This window comes from Schistocerca nitens, chromosome 9 (genome assembly GCF_023898315.1).
Source record: "Schistocerca nitens isolate TAMUIC-IGC-003100 chromosome 9, iqSchNite1.1, whole genome shotgun sequence".
Classification (NCBI taxonomy): Eukaryota; Metazoa; Arthropoda; class Insecta; order Orthoptera; family Acrididae; genus Schistocerca; species Schistocerca nitens.
Window position 1 is genome coordinate 264401827 of NC_064622.1, and position 15466 is coordinate 264417292.

Here is a 15466-nt window from a genome sequence, read left to right on the forward strand (position 1 = left end):
TGCTGCAGTGGAATTTTGAAATTTAGGTTAACATACAATATTGGGAGTGAGGAGGTTCTTCGTAGGATCGGCGAAGAAACAGTATATGAAGAACACTGACAAGAAGAAGGGAGAGGATGAGAGGACATTTGTTAACACATCAGAAAATAACGTCGATGGCACTAGAGGGAGCTGGAGAGGGTAAAAAATGTAGGGGAAGGTTAGAATACATCCAGCAAATATGAGGGTCGTTCCCATTTTTTTTAGAAAGCGATTAATATACACAGACAAACGTCTTTGTTGGCGCTTCATATTTGATGTTTTTTTCTGTGCGCCGGTGAAGTTTCAAACCCTTCTGGCAGATGGCAGAGCCGTAGTACAGCTTCAAAGTGGTGTCTGCACGCGACTCACGTTACAAACAGCCGATGTTATAGATTTCTTGCGTGCAGAAAAAGAAACCGTGGTGAACATCCATAAACGTTTGTGTGCAGTGTATGGCAATGCTGGAGTTGATAGGAGTACAACTAGGCGATGGGTAAAGAAAGTTACAGCCTCAGACAATGAGGGAACAGAGCCCCGTGGTCAGACACGCTCGGAGATTCCCCTCACAGCCACTACTGCTCCAGACATGCTGAATCGTGTGGATGCCGTTATTCGTGCCGACCGGCGCGTCACAACTCGGCAGTTGGCTCTGCAGTTTTCGGTCAGAAATGGAAGTACGTCTGCAATGATCCAGACTCTCGGATCTTCAAAGAGGTGCTCACGATGGGTTCCACGAGTTGACACAGCGGACCACAAGATTCAAAGAAAAACCATTTCATCTGAATCAAATGGTTCAAATGGCTCTGAGCACTATGGGACTCAACTGCTGAGGTCATTAGTCCCCTAGAACTTAGAACTAGTTAAACCTAACTAACCTAAGGACATCACAAACATCCATGCCCTAGGCAGGATTCGAACCTGCGACCGTAGCGGTCTTGCGGTTCCAGGCTGCAGCGCCTTTAACCGCACGGCCACTTCGGCCGGCTCATCTGAATCGTTGGAGCTTAAAGATTCTCTGCGGGGAATACATTTTGAATATGACGAGAGTGTCAGTTATGCACCGAAAACATGGCTACGCCTACAGGACAAGAGCTTTTACTTACCAGCAGGGAGCCGCGCGGAGTGGCCGTGCGGTTTGAGGCGCCATGTCACTGACTGCGCGGCCCCTCCCGCCGGAGGTTCGAATCCTCCCTCGGGCATGGGTTTGTGTGTTGTTCTTAGTGAAACGTCCCCTTTGAACAATTATACAGGACTGTGCTTAAACTGACACACAATATTTTTTTAGTGCAACGCAATCTGACTTTCAATAATCCCTACAAAAGAATGGCCCTGACTAACATTAAACTATACCTTTCACAAATCACTTACCTCACAAAAATCTTCGTTACTCAAGCTACTGCAATACAGCGAGCGCCACTACTGCCAGCCAAATAAAAGATTCAAACTACTGAAGGCACTAACTACTGATAGGCATAGTTAGAAAATGAAAGATTTTAATAGAGAACAAACAATGTATTTACCTTAATAGTCATAATATATATGACATCCAGTCTTACAAATTTCAACACTCCGCCATCTCTCTCCCATCCACCACTGCTGGCGGCTCACCTCCAACTGCGCAACGCTACGCGCTGTTAACATCCATCTGCTCAACACTACAATAGCAGACAACAATGCAAACCAGCCACAGACTGCACACAGCACAGCCAGTGATTTTCATACAGAGGTGGCGTTACCAATAAAAAAAAACATAAACAGCCTACTTACATAGCCCCCATGCTCCCCACAAAAAATTTTACAAATTTTTTGGGCAGTGGCCAATACAGATTTGAAAAAATTTTTCATAATTACAATAACAAAGATATCAAATGCACACACTTATTGATACAATGTTGGTCAAAAGCTAAAATTTTTTTACAGTCCATAAAGACAGTCCTGATCGTTCATCACAGTAAAATTGCAGCGTTTTTCTCAAAGTCTCAGCAGTAAAAGAAAATCCACATGGAAGTAGTGGATTTCCATGCAGTCTTGAAGAAGTAGCGGTGTCCTTCCAACGGAAAGACAGTGCAGACAGGTAATGGGCCACAACAGAGCAAACCCACAGCAGAGTCAGTCGAAGTTTTGAAGAATACTGGTAGGTAGGTCATCACAGAGCAGACCCACTGTAGTCCTGGCAGAGATTATGGTATTGGTGGGCCATCAGAGGTGCAGACCCACTTCGGTCTTTGTAGAGACGGCCTGCAACCATCTGTTGCGACTGTGCAGGTGCACAATCACCATCGAAGAGTCTTGCGGGCAATATAGCAAGTCTATAAACCACCACTTGTGTACTCACAAAACTTTTTGGAATGTCCTTAGAACCAGCAATGCTGTTATCCAGTCCCTTGCTGAATTATCAACACACGTGCAAACACTAACAGTCCCTACTTCTCACATATTGTCCATATACTATGACCAACAGAAACGTGTGCAGTGAAATGAAGGCTTCCAAGTTATTTAATTTGATGAACTCGTGTCAATTACAATTTTATAACATAAGAATACAATAACAAAGGTGCAAAAAACATCATTAAAGAACATAACAATACAGATAACATTTGTGGTAATGCAGGCTTTAGAAAAGAATAGAAATAAATATATACATCAGTGTTACAGAAATTAGACGTAAGGAAATACATAAAAGATCAGAATAACTTTTGAAACATCAACTTTACACATGAGCATTTAAACAAAACAGAATAAATAATGTCTAAACATCTTTACAAAGTAAATAACATATTATTAGAAAAATTCCACAACATAACTCTCATCAGCTAAACACATAAAGACAGGAAAAACACAAATACACAAGGGTACACAGACACCTAGCAGAATAACACAAGAGGAAAGGGCAGGGTTTGTTTTCAGTGTAACATTTGGTACTGCAGTCCAACCCAAAACTTCATTCCATAGATCTTTCGTCTTATTTCAACATTTGTTTCCCCCCAAAAAAATCCTATCCAAGCATGATTTCTGTATTTATATGTTCACATATTTCTTACCTCATTATTTATTTTCCATTATCATACCTCATCATTTATTTCCAAGAAAATCCTACCTATACCTGCTTTCTGTACTTTTTTTGTATAACTTCTCAATGCATTTCTTCCAATTCATCACAACTCGTTCTCTTATATAGCCTACCCCATTTTAAGCTAACTTAAATCTACTGAGCTCAGATATGTATACTAAGGGACGAGGCAATGCAGCAGCACAAAACAATTAACACAAACAGCAATGACAAAAAAATGGAAATCGGCAAAGCAAGCTACAGTAAATCTAAATTACCAAGTAATGCAACATTACAACTAATATGAGCCAATGTGCAGCAAAAAGAAAAATGAATCAGTAGTAAAACTAGCTTAACAGATTAATACAAAGTGAAATTTTGTAGCACTATGCCTGGCAAACAGCAGCAGCAAATGTAATAACTTATATCTAAACATGACAAAGCTCAAGCAGAAAAAATATTACGCTAAAGATGGCCATGTCTAATACCTATGTCACATCTTAATACTAGAGTGATGCATCACAATTTATTCTACAAAAGAAATTACCAAGTACTTGAAAAGAAAATTCTGTATGCAATTCCTGTGAAGGGAAATGTCTTTTTGTGCTCCCTCGTTTTTTTTGGAAGTAGATCATAAAATGGTTATTTACTGGATCTGTAGGCATAAAATATTTATATTAGTACATCTATAAAATTTTATTTTAACCAATGCTGCAGTGCAGCTAGGAACTAGATATTAAACAAAATGAGCAATCTCTCAACTAGAAAGACAATAGATGTAAAATGTTTCTCATCATTTCATTAGGCATTTTAGTAAATATCATAAATTAAGAGCTCCACAGTGTAATCATATGTTTTCAAGTTTGAGCGTGTCGTATTTGCGATGCTTTCGACAAAGTTATGTCAATAGCGAGGATAATGGTCTCCTTTTTTTTCTCCACCTAATGGCTTTCTTTTGTCGGACTACTATCTCTCAGCTGGGCGCCCAAAACGCATTACATCAAGGTCACTTACCTTTCTTACTGAAATATTTACGACAGCAGAGTCCGCTACAGTGACAGTCTCATATAAAAATATTTTCACAGGTTGAGAATTTGCGTTACAAATGTGTAGAAAATAAAATCCTATAAATGTAACAGTGTCCAAAAAATTTTCGACAGCATTGTAATACATTCACGCATGTACATACATTTCAGAATTCTAAAGTACGATTCTTGGTTTCCAACATCCTTCTCCACAAATCAGAGTCCCTAACTACTACTCATTATTCCTTACCTTATTATACATATACATATTCGTCGACACTGCTTCAATATTTCATCATAAGAAATACGTAGCATAATCAAATTCCTCATATACGGTAGCATCATCTTATTGGTCATAAACATATCTCAACAGCATAATACACATCGTCATCGTAATAATATCATAACATCTCAGTCAATTCTCAAAATCGTCGTAGCTTCCTCCAATAATTTCAAAACCTAAAAAAATTCTCTGCTCATTTCAATAGTGTCATCTACCTCAAACCTACTTTAAAAATCATGATCCCATACCAAATACATCATTCAAAGCTCTCATAGTATCACAATGGTTCCGAAAAATATGAAGGGTTCACACAGTACAGACAAAATACAATTTCATAAGTGTGAAGTTATCCAACGGTGTAATTACATAAACATCTGTCACTGATGTAGTAAAATAAATGTTTGTCTCTCTCAGTTAAATAATCAGATAGCTGTGTAATTCTGTGTTAGAGAAATATGGTACCGATGTGTAAATTTGTATAAGCAAATACCATATTAGCTAGGGCTCCTTGTGCTTGCCAAACACATGGTACACAAAGTAAGTGAGTACCCCCCTGAGGATTAATGTAATTATACCCTCAGGTGTTACAGATTACAGCAATGGAATGAAATGTATCACGGAAAAACTTTGTATTATTGTACTTGAAATATCTTTAAAAATAAATGTTTTAAGTACAAAATTAATCACTCAGATACGTGTACTGTAGCGCTAAACTGTGCATCTTGTTGTAAGGTAATCTCTGTGGAAGTGTCGTAGTTATCGTCCTCCGAAAGCTAAGTTCTGCAGAAGTCAATGTACTTACCTCATGATAAACAAAAGTGAAATGCTTTGCGTATAGATATCTCAGTTATTACGCTTATTGCCGTGATGAAGAAAGTACTGTGCTGTAACGTATTGTTGTGCTACGGAAAAGGCTGTCTCCTTGTAGCTATACCACAAAAGTTACTACTAAAACATGTTTTGCTTTCCAGAAGAATTCAGAAAAACTGTGCAGTTATAAAACAGATACACCGCAAAAGCAACAATGTAAATTGTGTCACACATTAGTAGCGTCGTGATATAATCGTGTAGCTGTGAAAGAAACCAAATACTAAGTTATCTTTAATCTCACAGAAAGTACTTAAAATAAAGAATGTCTTTTCAAGTAAACCAAAATGTTGCAGTAAAATCTCATTAGCAGGATATGTTCTAAGTATGTAAGCCATATATTCGTTATGTAATCGTGCAACTAAAAAGCAAGAATGTAGAAATAACAACACTGTGTCGTCACTATAACAATGCATTCGTACTTTCTGTTTAAATATGTTCTCTTGGTTCTTGAATGGATAGTTAACTTTAAAACATGGTTGCATGTTAACAGTTTGTAAGTGTGACAAAGAGTACCAGTAACGTGAAGTGAAAGATTTTATGGCAAAGACTAAGTTAAAAGGCAGATTATCTCTCAATAAATGGTTTTACATGCGAAATGTGCATCTTGTTGTAAGGTAATCTCTGTGGAAGTGTCGTAGTTATCGTCCTCCGAAAGCTAAGTTCTGCAGAAGTCAATGTACTTACCTCATGATAAACAAAAGTACACAGAATTTCAACTCTAAAGCAATTATCACGTTTTATACGTCGGTAAGGAATGCTAAAATTTTTCTCAAGGTTAGCGTCTATGTTATTTTTCTCTCAGCCAGCCGGCGCAGGTGGCTGCCTGCGGTGCGAGTCATTGTCTGTCTCTTTGTTCGTGTGCGTCGTTATTAGGATTAGGAGACCTAACTTTTACAAATTCACCTCGTCGAGAGTGCCCTGCTCTGTTTGAATCCCGCCAGTTCTGATGCAATTCAGGTCTGTCGTTACGATCATATCGTCTGTCGTCAAGTCGATAGATTCCATAGTTTCTTTCTTGTCGGTCACGTGGTGGAGAATTTCTCCCGGAATCGTAACTGCGCGCTGAACTGTTGCCTCTGAAGTTATTCTGTCTCCCTTGATAATAATTGTTTTGGTTCTCATATTGTCTGTTTCTATGGTTATCTGTCATATTCATTACTACGGAAATGCGATCTTTCTCTGTAACTATTATTCTGCCAACGGTTGTCATTCGGGTGGTGTCTGTTTTGATCACGATTTGTGTTGTGAGAATAGCCTTGTCGTGTCCATTTATTATTTCTGTCATCGCGGAATTGTGACGGATGTGACCTGTAACTGTTGTGCTCCTGTTTTCGCGTTCGGCGATTGTCAGTGTCAGTTTCCAGTTCTTGTAAGAGTCCCTGAAAAGCTTCAATGTCGTCTTTGCAACGTCCTGCCAAAATAATATGTCGTAAATATTCAGGTAATTTGATTAAGCAAATGTGGATGAGTTCTGAGGAGCTGAATGGGTTTGAAAGATACTGATTCTTAAGCAACATGTCTTCAAAATATTTGATAAGACTGGAAAATTCAGATTGTTCGAAACGTTTCATCATTATGATGCTATGTTTTACACGGTCTTGTGTAGCTTGAGACCAATATGCTGAGAGGAAGGCATGATAAAATTCTCCTACACTGTGACAATCGTGAATGACCGATCGCATTCTTACAGCTGGTTCATTCTCCAAGTAGCCACACATAAATTCTAATGTGTGCTGCAATGACCAGTTGGGAGGAAAACAATGAGAGAATTGATGAAGCCATGCTCGTGGATGAATGTCGTTGCCAGAATTCTTAAATATTTTGAATTTACGTGTAGTAATGAACAGCTTATAGTCAAAATCATCATGTCGGCGAGTCGCATATCAGTCATTGTTACGTCGTTTCGGTGGTTCCGTTTCAAAATTCGGTGCACCTTGCCAATTTCTTTAATAATTTCCGAAATGTCCTGTGTTATTATTTTGTGGTTGTTCCGTATTTCTATGTCCCTCTTCCCGTACTGGAGCGCGAGTGTCCTCTGAAATATGTAATTCTTCTATTACTTGTGCCAACTGATCTTGTACTTCCCGGATTTCTCTTTTGTACTGTGTATTGATTTGATTTTGATTTTGTTTGAATTTTCTAATTTGTTCATACACTTCAGTGTCCGTGAAGGCTACAGGTCTTGTGTCATTCAGATCATCATCTACCTTTGTAGATAAGTTAGTGAACTGATCTGAAAGTTCGGCTACTTTATCCGTTAGTGAAATTATTTCCTCTGTGTATTTTTCTGAACCAAGTTTCAGAGTGTCCATTTGTGTTGAAATCGTATCTACTGTGTCCTTTCAGTTTTCCTGAGTTTTTGCAAGTTGCGTAACCGAATCCGTAGATGCAACTGAGTCAATTTTAGCTATCAAGGTGTCGTGATTTTCATGAACAATAGTTTGCAGTTCTTTAATGGCTGCTTTGTGATTCTGTAATGCATTTTCATGACGCGAAAAAATAGGTTGGAAATGCTCACAAATTTGTGTTTTTACGTCATTACAGACTTTTTGACATTTCTATTCAATGTTATGTAACCCAGTAGTTAAATCTTCACGTGTGTGTTCAAGTGTGGTGTCTAACTTCTGAAGATTTTGTTCGATTGTGTCTAACTTTTGAAGATTTTGTTCCATTGTGTCTAACTTTTGAAGATTTTGTCCCATTTGTTTCTGATTTTGTTCAAGCGTTGTGTCTAATTTTTGTACCCTTTGTCCCATTTGTTGCATTAATTGTGATAACAATGCATTGGTGTCTGAAACATGTTCCTCAGTGCTTTTCGGCAGTGAATTTGCACCGGCAAAATTCACATTTTGACAAGCGGAAAATGTGTCTTGACTTATTTGAGAAAACGGTGAGGACGCAAAACCTGAATCTACAGTATTTGCAAGATTGTGTCCTGTCATTTCGGAATCCTGAGGCGAGCTGTTTCCGACCGATCGATCGATGATGCTTCCCTGTTCACTAATTGTTTCACTGTCTACACCATTATTTGCAGCTCGCTCCATTTCCCTATGCACAGTTACCAAATTACTACTTTGAACATTAGTTAATTCATTACATGGTGGCGCTAACACACTGCTTTCGTCTTCACTGTCATTTTTCAGTTTACTTTGGAGCCTAGTATTACGTTTTTCACACGCCATTATTGTCACAATATTTCACACGATAACACAGAAAAGCACAATTTGAAGAGCAAAAGTAAGAAAACACATCAACATAGCACTGAAAATAATATCTAGTTAATTGCAAGCGCAGCTGCGAAATACTTGGTGCAAATCTACATGCATGCCACAACAACAATGAAAGACTGCAACTACAAAGGAGATTCTCTCTACAATTACGCGCTAGCAATAAACAATAGCTACACTAATTACACAAACTACAAGAAAAAATCAGAAGATTCCAGTGAGGTATCATCGGCTAAGGGTCGACATATGAAACGTCCCCTTTGAACAATTATACATAACTGTGCTTAAACTGACACACAATATTTTTTTAGCGCAACGCAATCTGACTTTCAATAATCCCTACAAAAGAATGGCCCTGACTAACACTAAACTATACCTTTCACAAATCACTTACCTCACAAAAATCTTCGTTACTCAAGCTACTGCAATACAGCGAGCGCCACTACTGCCAGCTAAATAAAAGATTCAAACTACTGAAGGCACTAACTACTGATAGTCATAGTTAGCAAATGAAAGATTTTAATAGAGAACAAACAATGTATTTACCTTAACAGTCATAATATATATTGCAGTTCATGACATCCAGTCTTACAAATTTCAAAACTCCGCCATCTCTCTCCCATCCACCACTGCTGGCGGCTCACCTCCAACTGCGCAACGTTACGCGCTGTTAATATCCATCTGCCCAACACTACAATGGCAGACAACAATGCAAACCGGCCACAGACTGCACACACCACAGCCAGTGATTTTCATACAGAGGTGGTGGTGGTGGTTAGTGTTTAACGTCCCGTCGACAACGAGGTCATTAGAGACGGAGCGCAAGCTCGGGTTAGGGAAGGATTGGGAAGGAAATCGGCCGTGCCCTTCCAAAGGAACCATCCCGGCATTTGCCTGAAATGATTTAGCGAAATCACGGAAAACCTAAATCAGGATGGCCGGAGACGGGATTGAACCGTCGTCCTTCCGAATGCGAGTCCAGTGTACAGAGGTGGCGTTACCAATAAAAAAACATAAATAGCCTACTTACATTAGTATAAGCTAGTTTCAGTAGTGTGTATGTCTAGGGACCGATAACCCCAGCAGTATGGTCCCATAAGAATTCACACACATTTGAACTTACCAGCAGGGAATACATGCTCTTCCCAACGGTGGCGTACGGCCATAGAACGTGCTAGAGGCTACGTAGAAAAATAGGACATGGGGAAGACATGATGTATATTGTCACCAATTTCTGACTCTTCACAATAAATATGTTCTGAGAAAAAAATGTGGAGCATTACTAATTGAACAACCTTCGTAACTGAGGGCGTGGGGTGGAAATGCTACTCTGAGATGAACAGGTTAATGCAGCCCAGGAATTCCTGGGGAGATGCTTCAAATCAGTCACAAGATCGATTACGAAGAAAAAAAGCCCCAGCCGTGACACATGACACATTTGTGGTGTAGGGAGTACAGACAATTCTGTTTATCATCTGTTATGAAACGTAATGATATTGCAATGAAACCGTGAACACAAGTAAAAAATATTTGGTGTACCCTACTTTCCCGGTGAGTAATCACCATTGAAAAATTCCAGTTACTATTTGAGAGGTGGAAAGAATATTTTACGGGTACTATCTGGTTTTGATATCGTATGATTGTTGGAATGTATTGTACAAATTGGTATCTTCGTTAAGACGTTATTGTTCATTAGAGGATAGAAACTAGTGATTTGCTTCATACCATAAAGTAAACGACTGTCTGAAACCTGAGAAATTTTAAATAATGGTGACGCATTTTAAGCCTCTACACAGCGTTTTTTTTTAAATAAAGAAGAAGTATTCCAAAAATTTACGTACATCTCCAAACACGGTGGATCTTGATGTCAAACAAACTCGCAAAACAATACTTGACAAATATTAAAATAGAGACATGCAATGTTTCTACAAAAGCTAATCACGTAAGACGTCGTTTAGTATTCCAGGTCACAAGAAGGACCTCCCCTGACAAACACTTAGAAATACACCCATCAAAAAAGTTTTGCAATACCCCATTTCCCAGAACTCCTGAAGATAGACGCTGATCGTGGATATTGTATCACAGACACAGTCCCTTTGACTGTTCAGAGTTGTAAGCAACTATGCATGAGTAGCGACTATTAGGCAGAGGGGGTCCGACAGCCGATCAGTTCCGATCATTCCACCAGTAAGGAGGTACACGGCTCGTGTTGTCTGTAGTTTAACCATGCCTAGACGGTCAATACCGACGTCCGATCGCGTCCTCATTATTATTTAGTGCCAGGAAGGGCTCTCAATAAGGGAAGTGTCAAGGCGTCTCGGAGTGAACCAAAGCGATGTTGTTCGGACATGGAGGAGATGCACACTGACAGGAATTGTCGATGACACGCCTCGCTCAGGCCGCCCAAGGGGTATCACTGCAATGGAAGACCGCTACCTACCGATTACGGCTCGGAGGAACGCTGACAGCAACGCCACCTTGTTAAATAATGCCGTTCGTGCAGCCACAGGACGTCGTGTTACGACTCAAACTGTGCGCAATTGGCTGTATGATGCGCAACTCCACTCCCGACGTCCATGGCGAGGTCCATATTTGCAACCACTACACCATGCAGCGCGGTACAGATGGGCCCAACAACTTGCTGAATGGACCGATCAGAATTGCCATCAATTTCTTTTCACCGATGAGTGTCGTATGTGCCCTCAACCAGACAATCACCGGAGACGTGTTTGGAGGCATCCCGGTCAGGCTGAACGCCTTAGACACACTGCCCCCCCCCCCCCCAAGTGCAGAAAGGTGGAGGTTCCCTGCTGTTTTGGGATGGCATTATGTGGGGCCGACGTACGCCTATGGTGGTCGTAGAAGGCGCCGTAACGGCTGTACGATAAATGAATACCATCGTATGACGGATAGTGCAACCAGATCGGTAGCATTCGTCTTCATGGACGACAATTCGCGCCCGCATCGTGGACGTCTCGTGAATGACTTCGTTCAGGGTACGATATCACTTGACTAGAATGGCCAATATGTTCCCCTCCGTGAACCCTATAGAACATGCCTGAGATGGATTGAAAAGGGCTGTTTATGGACGACGTGACCCACAAACCACTCAGAGGGATCTACGCCGAATCGCCGTTGAGGAGTGGGACAATCTGGAGCAACAGTGCCTTGATGAACTTTTGGATAGTATGCCACGACGAATGTGGGCATGCATCAATGCAAGAGGACGGGCTACTGGGTATTAGTGGTACCAGTGTGTACAGCAGTCTGGACCTCCTCCTGCGAAGGTCTCGCTGTATTGTGGTACAACATGCAATGTGTGGTTTTCATGAGCAGTAAAAAGGGCGGAAACGATATTTATGTTAATCTATATTCCAATTTTCTGTACCGGTTCCGGAACTCTCGGAACCGAGGTGATGCAAAACTTTTTTGATGTCTGTAAATAATCTGAAATTAACTCGCTCCTTTTTATATGACCCGCTTCAGACAGAATGACGTACCTTCCATTGTCGGCTGAAAATTGCAAGTTTTTATAAGAAAAAAGAATTTTCTCTTCATCTAACCGTTACCAAATTCTGATATTTTATTTTTTATCCAAAAATTGTAAAATAAGATAGTTTATCTCCTAGAATTTTTTTGTGTCCGGCCGCGTCGCGTCGTAATTATACCTCTATGTTTCGGTGTACAGAATTGTTGCCATCATTTGAGATCATCTGTAAATTGCAACCAATCATGGATTAATTACTATGTTTACCGGCCGGACACCCCAGAATTCTACAGGTTACAAAGACGGCGGGAAAATATCAGATCGCAAGATAGTAAGGCTGGCAATATTGCACTTGCATTCACGTTTCTAGCTCTCGGCTGACACTCAGACTCGTAAATGATTTACCTAAATCTACTACCTCTTGGAAGCCGTTATGTGCTATAATCATTTAAAAACGTAGCTTCCTTGTAACAGGAAAGCAAATCAATAGCGCCTGCTGTGTCCATTGCAGAAACAAACAACGAACGAATTATGTTGACACTTATTGCCCATTTTCCTTTGAAGTTTACCACTTCCAACGGGAACAAAAACCACAGCGCAACATTTAGTTTCAGTAAAAAGTGGCTAGCGTCGCGGCTCCACACTTCTGCGCCCCGAGTTCGAAACCCGATCTATACTTTTTTTCATTTATATAGCCACGTCCTTAAAACATTACTATAATCCGCGCGATACTCCTGGTGTTCGGAATTTCTATGAGTTTAATGTTTGTACGATCGGCATAATCAAAGGGAAAACATCAGTCTTCCTGAAGACTATACACAAGAATAAAATACAAGACTTAATATAAAAATTGACATAACAACGAAATAAAAAGAATATGAGAATTTAAAAAGATTGTAACCGCTGAGTATACCACACACACACATATTATACAGTTAATGTATGGAACTTACCGAGCGAGATGGCGCAGTGGTTAGCACACTGGACTCGCATTCGGAAGGGCAATGCTTCAAATCCACGTCCAGCCATACTGATTTGGGTTTCCCGTGATTACCCTAAATCGTTCCAGGTAAACAACGGGATCGTTCCTTTGAAGGAGCGCGGCCGATTTCCTTATCCAGCCATCCCTAATTCGAGCTTGTGCTCTGCCTCTAATGACCTCGTTGTCGACAGGACGTTAAATACTAATCTCCTCCTCCTCCTCCTCCTCCTCCTCCTGAAACTTACACTGAAACCCAGCTGTAATTTCACAGTTTATATAATGCTCTAGTATACCCTAACTTGCTAAGAAACATTCGTGTCGTGAACTTCAACGGACATGAGTAGATAAATGGAAAAATGAATAAGTAAATATGACGGTAACCCCAAAAGTAAGGTCTCCTATTTTTTTATTAGTACATAGATATGTTTATTTCCACAATGGTTTTTATAAGTTTACACCTTAAACATTTAGCTATTTTTCGACATAATCACCATTTCTGTCGATGCATTTTTGTAGGTGCTGTGGCAGTTTTTGTATGCCCATTTCATACCAGCTCGCCGCCATGCTGTTCAGAAAGTTATGAACCTCTTCTTTCACCTCGTCGTCGGAGCTGAATCGCTTTCCGGCCAAATGTTCTTTTAACTTAGGGAACAGGTGATAGTCACTGGGCGCCAAGTCAGGACTATATGGTGGGTGGGTGATTATGTTCCACTGAAACTGTTGCAGGAGAGCAACCGTTTGCCGAGCGATGTGTGGGCGAGCGTTGTCATGGAGAAAGTGTATGCCCTTGCTCAACATTCCTCTTCTCCGGTTCTGAATTGCCCGGTGGAGTTTTTTCTAGAGTCTCACAGTACCTGCCAGCAATAATTGTGGATTTCAAGCGGCGCAGTGCACTTTGCGTTGAAAAACGGAATAACTGTGCACAATTCGCACTGGGCGGTAACATCCAACGGGAGATCCATTCTCAAGGGCTGCAAAGCCAAGACTGAGCGCCTCAGCGCGGCGTGCGCATGTTTACACACAGCGCGTGAAGCACTCTTCATAACAGTGTGACCAACTGCCACACAAACAGAGTTCTGTACTTATAAAGAAATAGGAGACCTTAGTTTTCGGATTACCTTCGTAAATTTCCGGGCAGGAAGGAGCGCCTGGTCCCCGCCACGAATCCGCCCGGCGGATTTGTATCGAGGTCCGGTGGACCAGCCAGCCTGTGGATAGTTTTTAGGCGGTTTTCCATCTGCCTCGGTGAATGCAGGCTGGTTCCCCTTATTCCGCCTCAGTTACACTATGTCGGGGATTGCTGTGCAAACAAATTATCCACGTACGCGTACACCGCCATTGCTCTACCACTCAAACATATGGGTTACACTCGTCTGGTGTATGACGTTCCCTGGGGGGGGGGGGGTCTACCGGGGGCTGAACCGCACAATAACCCTGGGTTCGGTGTGGGGTGGCGGAGGGGTGAAGTGGACTGCGGTAGTCAAATGGTTCAAATGGCTCTGAGCACTATGGGACTTAACATCTGTGGTCATCATTCCCCTAGAACTGAGAACTACTTAAACCTAACTAACCTAAGGACATCACACATATCCATGCCCGAGGCAGGATTCGAACCTGCGACCGTAGAGGTCACGCGTTTCCAAACTGAAGCGCCTAGAACCGCACAGACACACCGGCCAGCGACTCCGGTAGTCGTCGTGGGGTTGTGGACCACTGCGGCTGCGGCGGGGACAGAGCCCCTTCGTCGTTTCTAGGTCGCTGGTTAACATACAATACAATACAGTACCCTCGTAAATAAATAAAAATTATAATCGGGTTTCGAACACGAGGCGTAAAAGTGAGAAGCAGCTACGTTAGCCACTGTGCCACGATTTCGGCTATTGCCATAAATTGCATCGAATACTTTGACGGTCGTTATTTCAGAAGCGGTCGAGTATTTACGGAAGAGCTGCTTATTTTGACTCCTCTTCCGTTGTGTGAAGTTTCTGGGAAATGGCGCTCACTGCGTTTTCCCCGTCAGTGCCGGCACCTCATCTGTTGCTCTCTTATAAGAGAAACGGTATTTTCGAGTTTAACATCTAGGCTTGACAAACTGATCGAGGTCAACCACGTGCCCTCACTGCACGAGAAACTGCATAGAGGTTTAGAATTTAATTCAAAAGGTTTCCGCGTCTTCCAGTGATCAGGAATTATACGCCATCAACTTTCCCCTGCTGTTGGCCAAATACTGAGCTGCCCGCCAGGCGGTGAAGGCCCGAAGTCCACGAGAAGGACCGGCCGTGGCGTGTGCGTCACAGCACGTGACACTGCAGGTCTTACGAGATCCAGCAGCCGTCTCCGGCAAGGAGCGATTAACTGTTTCATACGACTTTCGTAACTCATGACTGCGTGTTTAAATGCATGCAAGTTCTCTATAGCACAGGATAAAATTAAGACGTTTAGTCGGTACCCTTTTAATTAAATATTGATTTCACGTGGGCCCTGCAGGAGCTGAGCGTTCGCGAAGTGTGGTGGATAAGCCG